The sequence below is a fragment of the Oratosquilla oratoria genome, chromosome 37 (genome assembly GCF_046742065.1).
Source record: "Oratosquilla oratoria isolate Oo_2021 chromosome 37, ASM4674206v1, whole genome shotgun sequence".
NCBI lineage: Eukaryota > Metazoa > Arthropoda > Malacostraca > Stomatopoda > Squillidae > Oratosquilla > Oratosquilla oratoria.
Window position 1 is genome coordinate 45,393,508 of NC_134813.1, and position 12,611 is coordinate 45,406,118.

The following is a 12,611-nucleotide window of genomic DNA, read 5'->3' on the forward strand; positions in this document are numbered from 1 at the left end:
TCTTGGCTCCTGGATGAGGTCATCCCTGCATCTTGCCCAGTACCCCGGGTCAGAAACAATGCAAAAGACACAGCACATCCACAGCAAGGCTGCTTCATTTAATTGGTGACCCCACCCTTTGTCCCCTCATGCAGAAAAAGAGAAGTTCCTTCCTCAACACCTCGACAGACATCCACCTCTTTCCCAATGTCCCTTTTACCCCATCCATCTCATCCTTGGCCCTTCAAGTTCATTCCCTCCACCTCTGCCTTCCACACATCTTTACTAATCTTTCTTCACTCATTCTTTCCATGTGTCCAAACCACCCCAATACTTTTTCATCAACCCTATAGAATCTCAGCCCCCCTTACACCCTCACTCACCTCCTCACCTCATTTCTCACTCTATCCAGCCTAGTAACACCTACCATACTTCTCAGGCATTTCATCTCATACACATTTAAACTCTTCTCTTGCGTTCCATGTTTCTACCCCATACAGTGCTGTTGGCACAATCACCCCTCCATTCCCAAATATCATCTCTCATGTCACCATGGCAAGTGGTACATATACCAAAAAACCTCTTACCCCTTATAAGGCAGGTAGCAATCCAAGGCATGCACCCAGCCTTCACCCATCCCACACCCATTTGTTTTCCCTTTATCTTATCTCCTTGTAGATGAAAGGCCATCCCTGACCATCCACTGCCTGGATCAGCAGTTCAACAAAACACAGCCAACATTAAAAGGCAAGGGAGACAGGAAAGTGCACTTACTAGTGGAATTGGTGCCTAATGTAGTGGATGAAGGAAATTAAGAATGGGATGGGGGGGAAGAGCACTGTATTTAAGAAGAAGAGAGGATACATGAACCAGTTATGCTGACATAAACAAGAAATCTGAAGGAAAAAGCATGTATACATGGATTTGGGAAAGTATATGACTGGCATTGTAAAGTGTATTAGGGATACATGGAGTGGATGGAAAGCTGTTGAATTTAGATGACGTGAGATAGTCTATATACCAAAAGGCTTCTCCCTTATAAGGAAAGTACCTGGCCAAAGCATAAATCGAATATCTCTTCCAGGACACCCACACTCCTAAGAACGGCAATGGCTATTGTGTTAGCTCATAAGTCCCAGAAGGAAGACAGACAAGAATGTCTGATTAGAAAACTGGAAAATGCCATGGATCTGTTGAGATCTACATACATTATATAAGAACATAGGAATGAAGGAGACGGTAAGGCCTACACTAGGCAGCTCCATATCCATCACCACCTGTCATCCCCATCCATAAAGTTGTCTAACCGTTTCTTAAAAACAACTGATAGTTTCAGCACTCACTACATGGTTACTAAGTCTATTCCATTTGTTGACCACCCTATTAGTAAACCAATTCCTGCCTATTTCCTTAAATCTAAATTTGTCCAGTTTAAATCCATTACTGCGAGTCCTGCCGTGTTGTTTTGATATAACCTTATTTGCATCACCCTTGTTAAAACCTTTGATTCACTTGAACACCTCTATTAGATCACCTCACACTCTGCGCCTTTCCAGAGAGTGTAAGTTAAGGTGCCTAAGCCTCTGTTCGTAAGGCAAATTTCTGAGACCATGTATCATTTTGGTCATTCTTCTCTGTACTGATTCTAGTGAATTGACGTCCATTCTATAGGACGGAGACCAAAACTACCGCATAGTCAAGGAATGGGTCTAACTATTGCTGCACTTCTATTTGTTACCATCCTAGTACTGAAACCTAATGCTCTATTAGCTTTATTCCTGGTGCTAATGCACTGGTTCCTGGTTTTAAGGTCTGGACTCGCTAGAATTCCCAAGTCTCTCTTGCACTCAGTTTTCTCAAAAAGCTTGTTATCTAAGCTGTATCTATTTTTGGGGTTATGTAGTCCTACGTTTAATATGCTACACTTAGAGCTGGGTGTGTTACTAGATGCGTGCCGCTTTAGTTTGGCTACGATTAGCGCTCCCAAATTATTAAAGCTTAAGAGACAGGTTCATAACGAAATAAAAATGGTAGGCCACATACTATATCAAAGAAAAAAATCGTAGGCTACATACTATACCAGCACCTATATTGCTTTATTAGTTTGGGAGCGCTAACCATGGCCAAACTAAAGCGGAATGCACCGAGGAACGCACCCACTGAATATATGTGTATGTATATATATATATATATATAAAATACTAAGTCATTTGGATATATGTTTAATCAAGGGAGGAGAGCTTTGATTAGCCCACCCTATGCTGGGGAAAATGGCCTTTTGTTATTTGTACAGTATATGCTCAGCCCTTGATTTAATGGAACCCCATTTAGCAGATTTTGGAGGCTCAATAAATTTCTGGTACAACTGCATTTGGGTCATCATCCATCTTGAAACACTACTGACACAAATAAGCCTATCCCCAGAATCCAACTACTCGAGATGCAATTGCCGCACAAAACACATATATGCTCTCCCCTGCCTAGTATATATATATATATATTATATATATATATATATTATGTATGTATGTATATTTAAGAACATGCGATTGAAGTCGACCCATTTATAAGTTCCACCTGCGATCACTTCAAGGAAGCTTAGACTAATTGTTTAGAAATAGGTTTCTCACTTTCCAAATTACAAATGCATGAAAAGTAACATAATAGATCACACCGACGCAAACTTAAAAATATTTTTTTCAGCCATAGGAAATAAACAAATTAATAACAACATAAAATGAGGAATTTCATTTAGGTTCACGTCGAACTATTCAGTTGATTGTGAACGTGGTACCAACATATTCTGCAGTCAACGAAAGCTGAATACCTGAACATCGTCGGATATGGACCAGATATAAATAGTAGTCACATTTTAATCTTTTTATTGTAGTTTGAAATAACTAAAATTCTAGTGGGTAAGTAGCGTAGAGTTTATATTTGAAATTGTGCTGGCTGTCAGACTATTCCCACGAAATATTATTGTCATTTAATTTGAACGCAGGAATCTTCGGAAGTGATCATGCTTGAGTAGTCAAAAATTGGTATTTACACGCCATTTTTAAACATATCTGTTGAATAGCTATGAGAAAATTTGATAAGTTATGGTCTATTGTATAGCTGCCAATTGTAAAAACGGTTAAGGAATGTACCAACAAAACCAACTGTCAATAATTTGGATTTACACACCTGACCTTCCAACACACTTGGATATGCCCCCATCCTATTTCTGATATTTTGGGACCCTTCCATGTAGTACATAGTATCCTAACATATGCAAATGCAACAATTTTCATGCAGAAGGTTTCCCTACAAAGTATAAAAGTCCCTCTTCTCTGTGACTTCAGAATAACAAGGTAGAAAAAACAACTAATGGATGTATACAAGTTACAGATTTTAATAGTCCAAGTTGAATAATTTATGGATCGATGAATGATTTTCTCATCCTTTTTATATCTCAAGCTTATTTAATTGATTTCTCTTTTGCAAGACTGCCAGTCTCAGCCACATGCGTTCATGCAAGTTATGTCTTTTTTATATAAGTTTCGTTTTCTCATAAGCAAAAGTCTACCCAAACTATTTGTCATCGCTTATGGTTTAGTTCATGATTCTAAAGAGTAACTTCAGAGGACGTTCCGTATACACGCCCAGCCAATAGACCTAGGTAGCCTAAGTAATGCACAATTTATGAATCTGCACAGATGAATATCCGTAAAACGTGCATCACCAATAATGTATTCATAATATAATTGGAGGCACAGACAACGGATCCATTTGACATGCACACATGAAATTTCGGAAAAAGGTTAGGTTAGGTTCATAATGTGTGCATGTCTAATGGATTTGTTATCTGTGTGACCTATTTTCATTATTGGGGCTGCACATTTTAACGAATATTCTTAATCTGTACAGATTCACAAAATGTGCATGACAGCTTACACAAATGACATGCCTAGGCCCAGTGGTAGACTATGGAGCTGAATATGGCTGTCCCAACTTCCAAGTTATGACTTGTGTTGTTGGCCTATGGCTTGATGACGTGAAAAATGAGAGTCATGACTGGCACAAGGCCTATGGCTAGCCCCCCACCCCCACCCCAGCCCGGCCTGGGGGATGAGGATGGGTGAGTAAAGTTGGTTTGGCCTATGGCCACAGCACCGATTCATTGATTAGGTAAGCACTAACGGTGGTATTCTTAAAAATAATATTTCCTCATAATCCTTGGAAGGGAAATATTTACATAAGGAAATAGTTTTATAAGAATACCACCTTAATTAAAGAGTTAAGATTCTTACGGTGGTATTCTTATAAAACAATTTTCTTATATAAATCTTTCCCTTCCAAGGATTTATATAAGGAAATGTTTATTTTAATAATACCACCGTAAGAATTAGATTATATTACGTCACTTAGAGTTAGTGATTAAATTTTTAGCCAGGTTCTTGTCAAATCAGAGGGAAGGAGAAAATAAACTGAACATTTACCAATTACAAAAGTTTATATATATATATATATATATATATATATATATATATATATATATATTCTATGATCAAGGTTACATTTGTAATACTATTTCTTTACATTCATCTACATTTTTCATTTGACGTTTTTTATTGGTCGAATTGATAAACAACTTCGAAAATAATTTGGGAATTTTGTATGTTAATTTTCTTTATGAACCTGTCCTTCATGATTTCCTTCTATCAAATCGTTTTTGACTGTAGAAGAAAAGAGTGATAAGAGGTTATTTGGAAAATGGGATTGGAGTGCAAATTATTATTACTATTTTTTTTTTCAAATGTGTCTTCACTCATAAATAATTTATGAATTGTAGCTCTTGTATTAGGCTAATATTTATTTTTCTGTGACGCTTTTTGCAACTAAAACCATAAAAAGAGTTATTGTTTTCGGAAAACAAAATCGCATCAACCACGGCCGACAAAACAACCGCCATTTGCAGTCTGACAAACAGAAAGGTAAACAGTCGACCGGGCATGCATTAATAAGCAATTTCAGCCAACTGTGCAATGCATTATTTCGGATATAAATTGGGAAAATACGATTGGAACCGTCGCCTTCACTCACGCAATAATTCGCTTTTTTTTTTTTTTTTTTTTTTCTCTTCTTCCTTCCTTCCTTTCTTTCTGGGCAGACCCTCACGCAGCCACCCTTCCTGTTTTGGTCAGTTCTCTGCAGGAACGCTCAACCTGCTCCAACCTCCCACTGAACTATACTCGTTGCATTGAGAAATGGCCGTTAGGGCGGAGCACTGGGAGTCCCCCTGTGTTGCCACATATAATTATTTTATAATTTTATTTTATTCTATAATTTTATTCTATATTTTTATAATGTTGCCACATATAATTATATTCCAATTTTTTGTCACACACCACCACTGAGGTAAAAATCAAAGCAATGTTTTCTATACAAAGGTTTTGTTTCCTCGAGTCAGACATGGCATATGAGCAAGGGAGAGCGACGTTGCCCTACATTTATTCTCTGGCCCCGCCCCCCTCACACTGCATTCAGTGTGAGCCGTGCGGGCCGTGTTATCTGTGGAGATGTGGCAACACCGGGAAATCTCCTAACCCCGCCTTAGCGGTCACTTCTCGTTGCGCTGACTATAGTGGGAGGTCCCCATCGTTTCCTCCACTGAGGGTTGTCTTTTGTGAGTGGAATCAGCATAAAAAGAAGGCCACGTGCCCGTATAGCCAGAGGTGGTGTTCATGAATTTTGCTGGTAATAGGTTCTTGACTGAACCTTTCGGAGCAATCGTTGGTTCAATTCAAAGTCATACCAGAGATATCCTATGATTCTTTAAAGTCACTTGGTACCAAAGACGTCAAGAAACCTCTTCGATTTAATATTCACTATCCATGTTTCAGTCGTACAGCAACGCGGAGCACAAACTACTAGAAGACTCGGAATTTAGTCCAGCATTGTCAGGAACATAGGGGACGTGGGCCTGGCTGAAGGTAAACTCTGGAAAGTTTTGTTAGTTTATTTATAGTTGGTCGCTTATGAATCAGATAAATAAGCTTGCTTCTGGCAGCGAGGGGGCGGGGTGAGGGAGAGGAGACGGTGACTGTCCTCGGCGAAGTCTTAGTGCTGGAGGTGACTTAAGACAAGTTCCTCAGTACCGAGGCCGTCTGTCCCCGGTGAACTCACCGGTAACCCCTTATATTCACTGGGACAAGGTCATGACCCTCGCATTAACCGTCCCAAGGGAAGCTGACTGCTCCATGTACCCTTCCCAATGAACTCTACACCCATTCATGTCTGGCAGTAGTTGCCCGTCGGTCGTTTAGACGGTGATCGCCTGGGACACAGATATGGAGTGAGTTTTCTTCAGGGTTGGGTAAGCAGGCCTGGGGTCATTTGCATTGAAATGATCCTCGGGATTATTAACGATGGCCCTTCTTGTCCTTTCTTAAGAGATTACTACTCTGCCATTTCAGAGTCCTGTATGGGTCAAAGGCCCCAGTCAATCTGGCAGGACGACTTGTCTCTTATGTTTTCCAGTGTCTCATGCGATGACGCCACACCGCTCTTCGACTTGGATACTCTCCAATGCTTTCCTCGGCAATTTTTACAGTTTCACGATTGAAGTTATCCTACATTTCTTAAGGGCGTCAAATACTTGGAGTCGATTAGATATTACTACCACGTGCTTCCGAACACACGCGTTCTCCAAGAGGTTCTCTAGATGAAACCCTGATGGATTTCTCAGAATTCTTCTGGACTTGTTAGTCAGTGCTGCGACCACAAATCTTTGATCGGTCGACTATAGAGTAAGGCAATCGACATTTCTCTTTATGCAGTGTGCTCCGAGGCATACGGTGGTATTCTTAAAAAAAATCTTTCCTTATATAAATCCCTTCCAAGGATTTATGTAAGGAAATATATGTTTTTTAAGAATACCACCGATAGTTCCTTGAATCAGTACGAATATATTTCCTAGTACTGTATTCAGCATCAACGGTTTCGTCCCTCACACCGAGTCTGCCACTTCATTCACGGTCTGCACCAAGATCTAAATATACCAGGTCTGACCACTTCCAACCGAATTTCGAGAGAGTTGGCGCAGCGGGCTCGTGACATCACCTGGCTGCTCAAAGTGGGGTTCGCGCGGCCCGTCGCTGTCAGTTGTAGCTGGGTCGTTGTACGGGGAAGTCGCTGCCTCCGCTCGCACCGCTCCACGCAATTAGTTATGTTCTGACAATGAAGATCTATATATACCGGTATACATAGATCTTGACAATATGGCTTATTGTACCATTAAAGGTTGTGGCTCAAACCAAAGAGGAATTAAGCCAAATGTTAATTTTCATCGTTTCCCTGCAAATACACGCACATGTGAACGTGTACACATATAAGCACACACGACATCTCCCCGTAAAATACAAGTATATAAAACACACACACACACACACACACATATATATATATATATATATATGTGAACGCGTACACATATAAGTACACACGACGATATCTCCCCCTTTCCGTGAAATAGAATTATACAAATACGAGTAATCAAACATTTCGGTGGCGTAATCGGCAGAGAGTAAGGCATGGATAGACAAGTTGTCGGCGGTGCCTAGTTCGAAGCCAGTCCAAGCTTAATTTTTTTTTTCAGTCTCGCTGCGCTTCGAGTCGTTACTCCAACTCTCGTGGGCGGGGAGTTGGAGATATGTGTGCGTGTAAGTTCATAGATCGGACATACGAGCTCTGAGCTCTCTTCCGGGAGGGAGATAGCTGTCGATCACGAGTCCAATACGTGATCCAAAAGACAAAGATGAATCACACACACATGTGAACATGTACACATATAAGCACACACGACGGTATATCCCCTTCTCATAAAATACACGCACACACATACACACACACACACACATATGTGAACGTGTACACATATAAGTACACACGATGATATCTCTCATTCCCGTAAAATAAAACTATATAAATACACACACACACACACACACTTTCAACGAACGGACGGCTTGACGAACGCTCTGAAGAAAAGTGCAGATTGAGGATACCAACGCAAAGAGAAGTGCCTTTTTGTATTTGCAGGGGGGGGGGAATTGCTCGTGAGGTAGTGGGAAAGTAAGGAAAGAGGAGAGGGGGAGGGATTACTGGGGAAATGGAAGGTAATGAGGATGTGGAGGACTTGGCCCAGGCAGACGGGCGGAAGATCAACATGAAACGACCACCGGATGACGAAATGGCAAATAAAAATGTAAAGATTAGAAGTATAGAGAGGAGAAATACAGTAGAAAGTGACGAGAATATGTTCCAGGGATTTAAAGAGGGTGGGGGGGACACAACCCCCCAGACTGATAAGACTAGAGGAGAGAGTTGATAAGGTGATCGAGGACTTGGAACGTAAGTTAGGTAATGTAGGCTCCATTCTCCAAAGAATTGAAAGATTGGAACAACTAGAGAAGGCTAACAGAAACTTAACTGAAGAAGTAGAGGACCTAAAAAGACAGTTAGGAAATGTAAAGGAGGAGAATGAGAAATTGAAGAAGAATAGTAATGAAAACAGTGAGAAAATAGCTACAGAAGCTAAAAATTGGAGAATAACTCAAGAAGGGAATAAGGTTTCATTCACTGACATAGTCAAACAGCAATTGAAAGAACATAATGAAGACTCAGTTATTAAAGTGATGAGACAGAAGGAGAATATAGTAAGAGAATTAGCTGACAAAAAGAAATGTATAATTATATTAGGAATGGAAGAGAAACATAACCCAGATAGAACCGCAAGAATCAAGGAGGAAAATGAAAGGGTAAGCAGTTTATTAAAATTAGTCCAGGAAGATGAACCAGAAATTATAAAGGAAATTGAGGAAAAATTCAGACTCGGAAAATATAGTACAGATAAGACCAGACCAATTAAGATTAAATTCAGGTCACAAACAACGGCAGAGAAAATTCTATCCAAGACAGGGAAACTAGCAACAAATGATCAATATAAAAAGGTATGGATAAAAAGAGAAATGAATAAGGAGGAAAGAGAGGCAGAAAAGCAGAAAAGAATTGAAGCTAAGGCAAAAAACGAGGAAAGAACGGAGTCAGAGAAAGAGAGATTCTATTGGAGAGTAGTGAACATGAAAATAAAGCAGTTCGACATACTAAAGAAAAACATAAGGGAAACAGAGAACACAATGGAAGTGGCAGAAAACTAAGAGTGTCTTACACAAATATAGATGGATTGATAACAGGATTGAATGAACTGAATGATTATTTGAAAGAAAAAGAACCGGACATAATGGGAATTGTAGAAACAAAATTAAAAGGCCCACTACCACCCAACAGTGTAGGACATGATACATACAATTATTGGATTAGAAACAGAGAGAAAAAACAAGGGGGTGGAGTTATGTTCCTGACAAAGAAGGATATTAACGTGAAAGGTGTCATATATGGAAAGAATACAGTAGAGATGATTATGATAGAAGTGGAAGACCGAGATAAGAAGAGCAGAAAATTTGTGATCAACTATGTGCCTCCGAAAACAGCCTCATGGGAGGAGAATGAACATAAAAGTATGTTAGAGGACACAAAGATAGCATTAACTAAAATAATGGAAGACGGAGGAAGAATAGTTATGATGGGCGACTTTAATTGCAAAGAAATCTGCTGGGAAGAAATGACAGTAAAGAGTGGTGATGACTCATGGGGAAATGCTCTACTTGAGATGATTACTGACCATTCAATGACACAATGGATACAAGAGAACACTAGGTATAGAAATGAAGAAGAACCATCGAGGCTAGACTTAATAATTACATCTGAACCTAGAATAGTGGACAAGATTGAATATAAAACACCAATAGGTAAAAGTGACCACATATTGATTGAACTGGAACTTAATGAAGAAAAATATATGAAAAGAAATGAACAATATAGAAAAGGAAGAATGATGTATGAAAAAACAAACTTTGATAAAATAAGAGAATTCTTCCAACAAGAAAACTGGGAAGAAATATACAAAGAAGAAACATCAGTGGAAGAGAAATGGAATATTTTGACAAAAATTTACAAAGAAGGAGTGGAAAAGTATGTCCCAAGACAAAAACAAGAAAAAGAATATGTAAAATGCTGGTACAACAAAAGTTGTAGGGAGTTAAAAGACAAAAGAGACAAAGCCTGGACCGGATGGAAAAAAGACAGAAGACCTGAAAAATGGAAAATATATACTGGTTATAGAAATGAATATGTACAAAAGTGCAGAGAGGAAAAAAGAAAATATGAAAAAGATGTTATAGAAAAGTGTAAAGATCAACCAAAACTATTCTACAGATTTGTAAACAATAAACTGAAAAACAAACAAGACTTGGAGAAATTAAGACAAGGGGGAGTTGAATACACTGAGGAAATGGAAATGGCAGAAATTATGAACAAACATTTTAAATCAGTGTTTACAAGGGAAAATATACAACCTGAAGAGATTGAGTGGAAGGAAAAAGTCCCCCCTATGGAAGAAATAGAAGTAACGAAGAATGAAATATTGACACACTTGGGTAATTTTGATGTCAGAAAATCGCATGGGCCAGATGAAATAGCAAACTGGATTCTGAAAGAATGTAGGAATGAACTGGCAGACAAAATACATAGCATAATAAGCAGTTCCTTAAAAGAAGGAAAAGTTCCAGAAGATTGGAAAAAAGCAAATATAGTACCTATATATAAAGGAGGAAATAAAGAAGAACCTACCAACTATAGACCAGTCTCTCTAACAAGTACAATAGCAAAAATATGTGAAAGAATTATCAAAAGTAGATGGGTAAAATACTTGGAAAAAAACAACGTACTAAATCCAAGGCAATTTGGATTCAGACAAGGACGATCATGCGTCACCAATTTAATATGTTTCTATTCAAGGCTAATAGATATAATACAAGAAAGAGATGGATGGGCTGATTGTGCATTTCTAGACCTAAAAAAAGCTTTTGACAAAGTACCACATAAGAAGTTGCTTAAGAAATTAGAATATGAAGGAGGAATACAAGGTAAATTGCTAAATTGGATGGAAGACTTTTTGCAAGAAAGAAAAATGCGAGTAGTGATAAGAGATCAGCACTCAAAATGGAATGAAGTAATAAGCGGTGTCCCGCAGGGAACAGTTCTGGCCCCAATAATGTTTGCTATATATATTAATGATATGGATGAAGGAATTGAAAGCTATATGAGCTTCTTTGCAGATGATGCAAAATTACTGAAAAGAGTGAAAACTGAAGAAGATTGTGAATCACTACAGAGAGATCTAAATAAAGTACAAGAATGGAGTAGGAAGTGGGAGATGGAGTTCAATACAAAAAAGTGTAGTATAATGGAATTTGGAAAAAGCAAAAACAGAATAACAGGATCATATAATTTGGGAGAAGAAGGAATAAAAAGAGTAGAAAATGAGAGGGACCTGGGAGTCATTGTTATGAATAATATGTCACCTGAGAAACATATAAATAAGATTTTTGGAGAAACTTATAATTTAATAAGAACAATCAAAGTGGCATTTACATACCTGGATGAAGAAATGGTGAGGAAAATCCTAGTCACCCTGATAAGACCAAGATTGGAATATGCAGCAACGATATGGTCACCAAGTACAAAAAAATGTATAAAAAAACTTGAAAGAATACAAAGAGCAATTACTAAACTGGCACCAACACTCTCAAAACTATCATATGAAGAGAGACTACAAAAACTTAAACTACAGACACTAGAGCAAAGAAGAGAGAGAGGAGATTTGATAGCTATTTACAGAATCATGAAAGGCATAGAAATTACTGATAGAGAGAATCTGATAAAATGGGATGACAGAAATACAAGAGGACACGGAAAGAAAATAAAAAAAAGACAACTATAGAAGAGATTTGAAAAAGAACAGCTTTCCTCACAGAGCAATAGACAGTTGGAACAAGTTAGATGAGAAAGTGGTGTGTGCAAAAACAATACATGAATTTAAAAATAGTTTAGATAAAATGAGATATGAAGACGGGACCTCACGAGCATAGCTCCCCTTCCCGTAAAATACAACTAGGTAAATACATATAGTCTAATGACTCAGTGGCGCAATTGGCTGAGAGTATGACATTCAATGGCAAGGTATGGACGGTACCTGGTTCGAATCCTATTCAGGCAAAAAAAAAATATTCAGTCTCGCTGTGCTTCGAGTCGTTACTCCAACTCTCGTGGGCGGGGAGTTGGAGATATGTGTGCGTGTAAGTTCATAGATCGGACATACGAGCTCTGAGCTCTCTTCCGGGAGGGAAATAGCTGTCGATCACGAGTCCAATACGTGATCCAAAAGACCAAGATGAATCACACACACACATGTGAACATGTACACATATGAGCACACACGACGATATCACACACACACACACACACACACACTATTATTTAATAAGAACAATCAAAGTTACATTTACATACCTGGATGAAGAAATGGTGAAGAAAATTCGAATCACCCTGATAAGACCAAGATTGGAATATGCAGCAACGGTATGGTCACCAAGTGCAAAAAAATATATATAAAAAAAAACTTGAAAGAATACAAAGAGCAATTACAAAATTGGCACCAACACTCTCAAAACTATCATATGAAGAGAGAC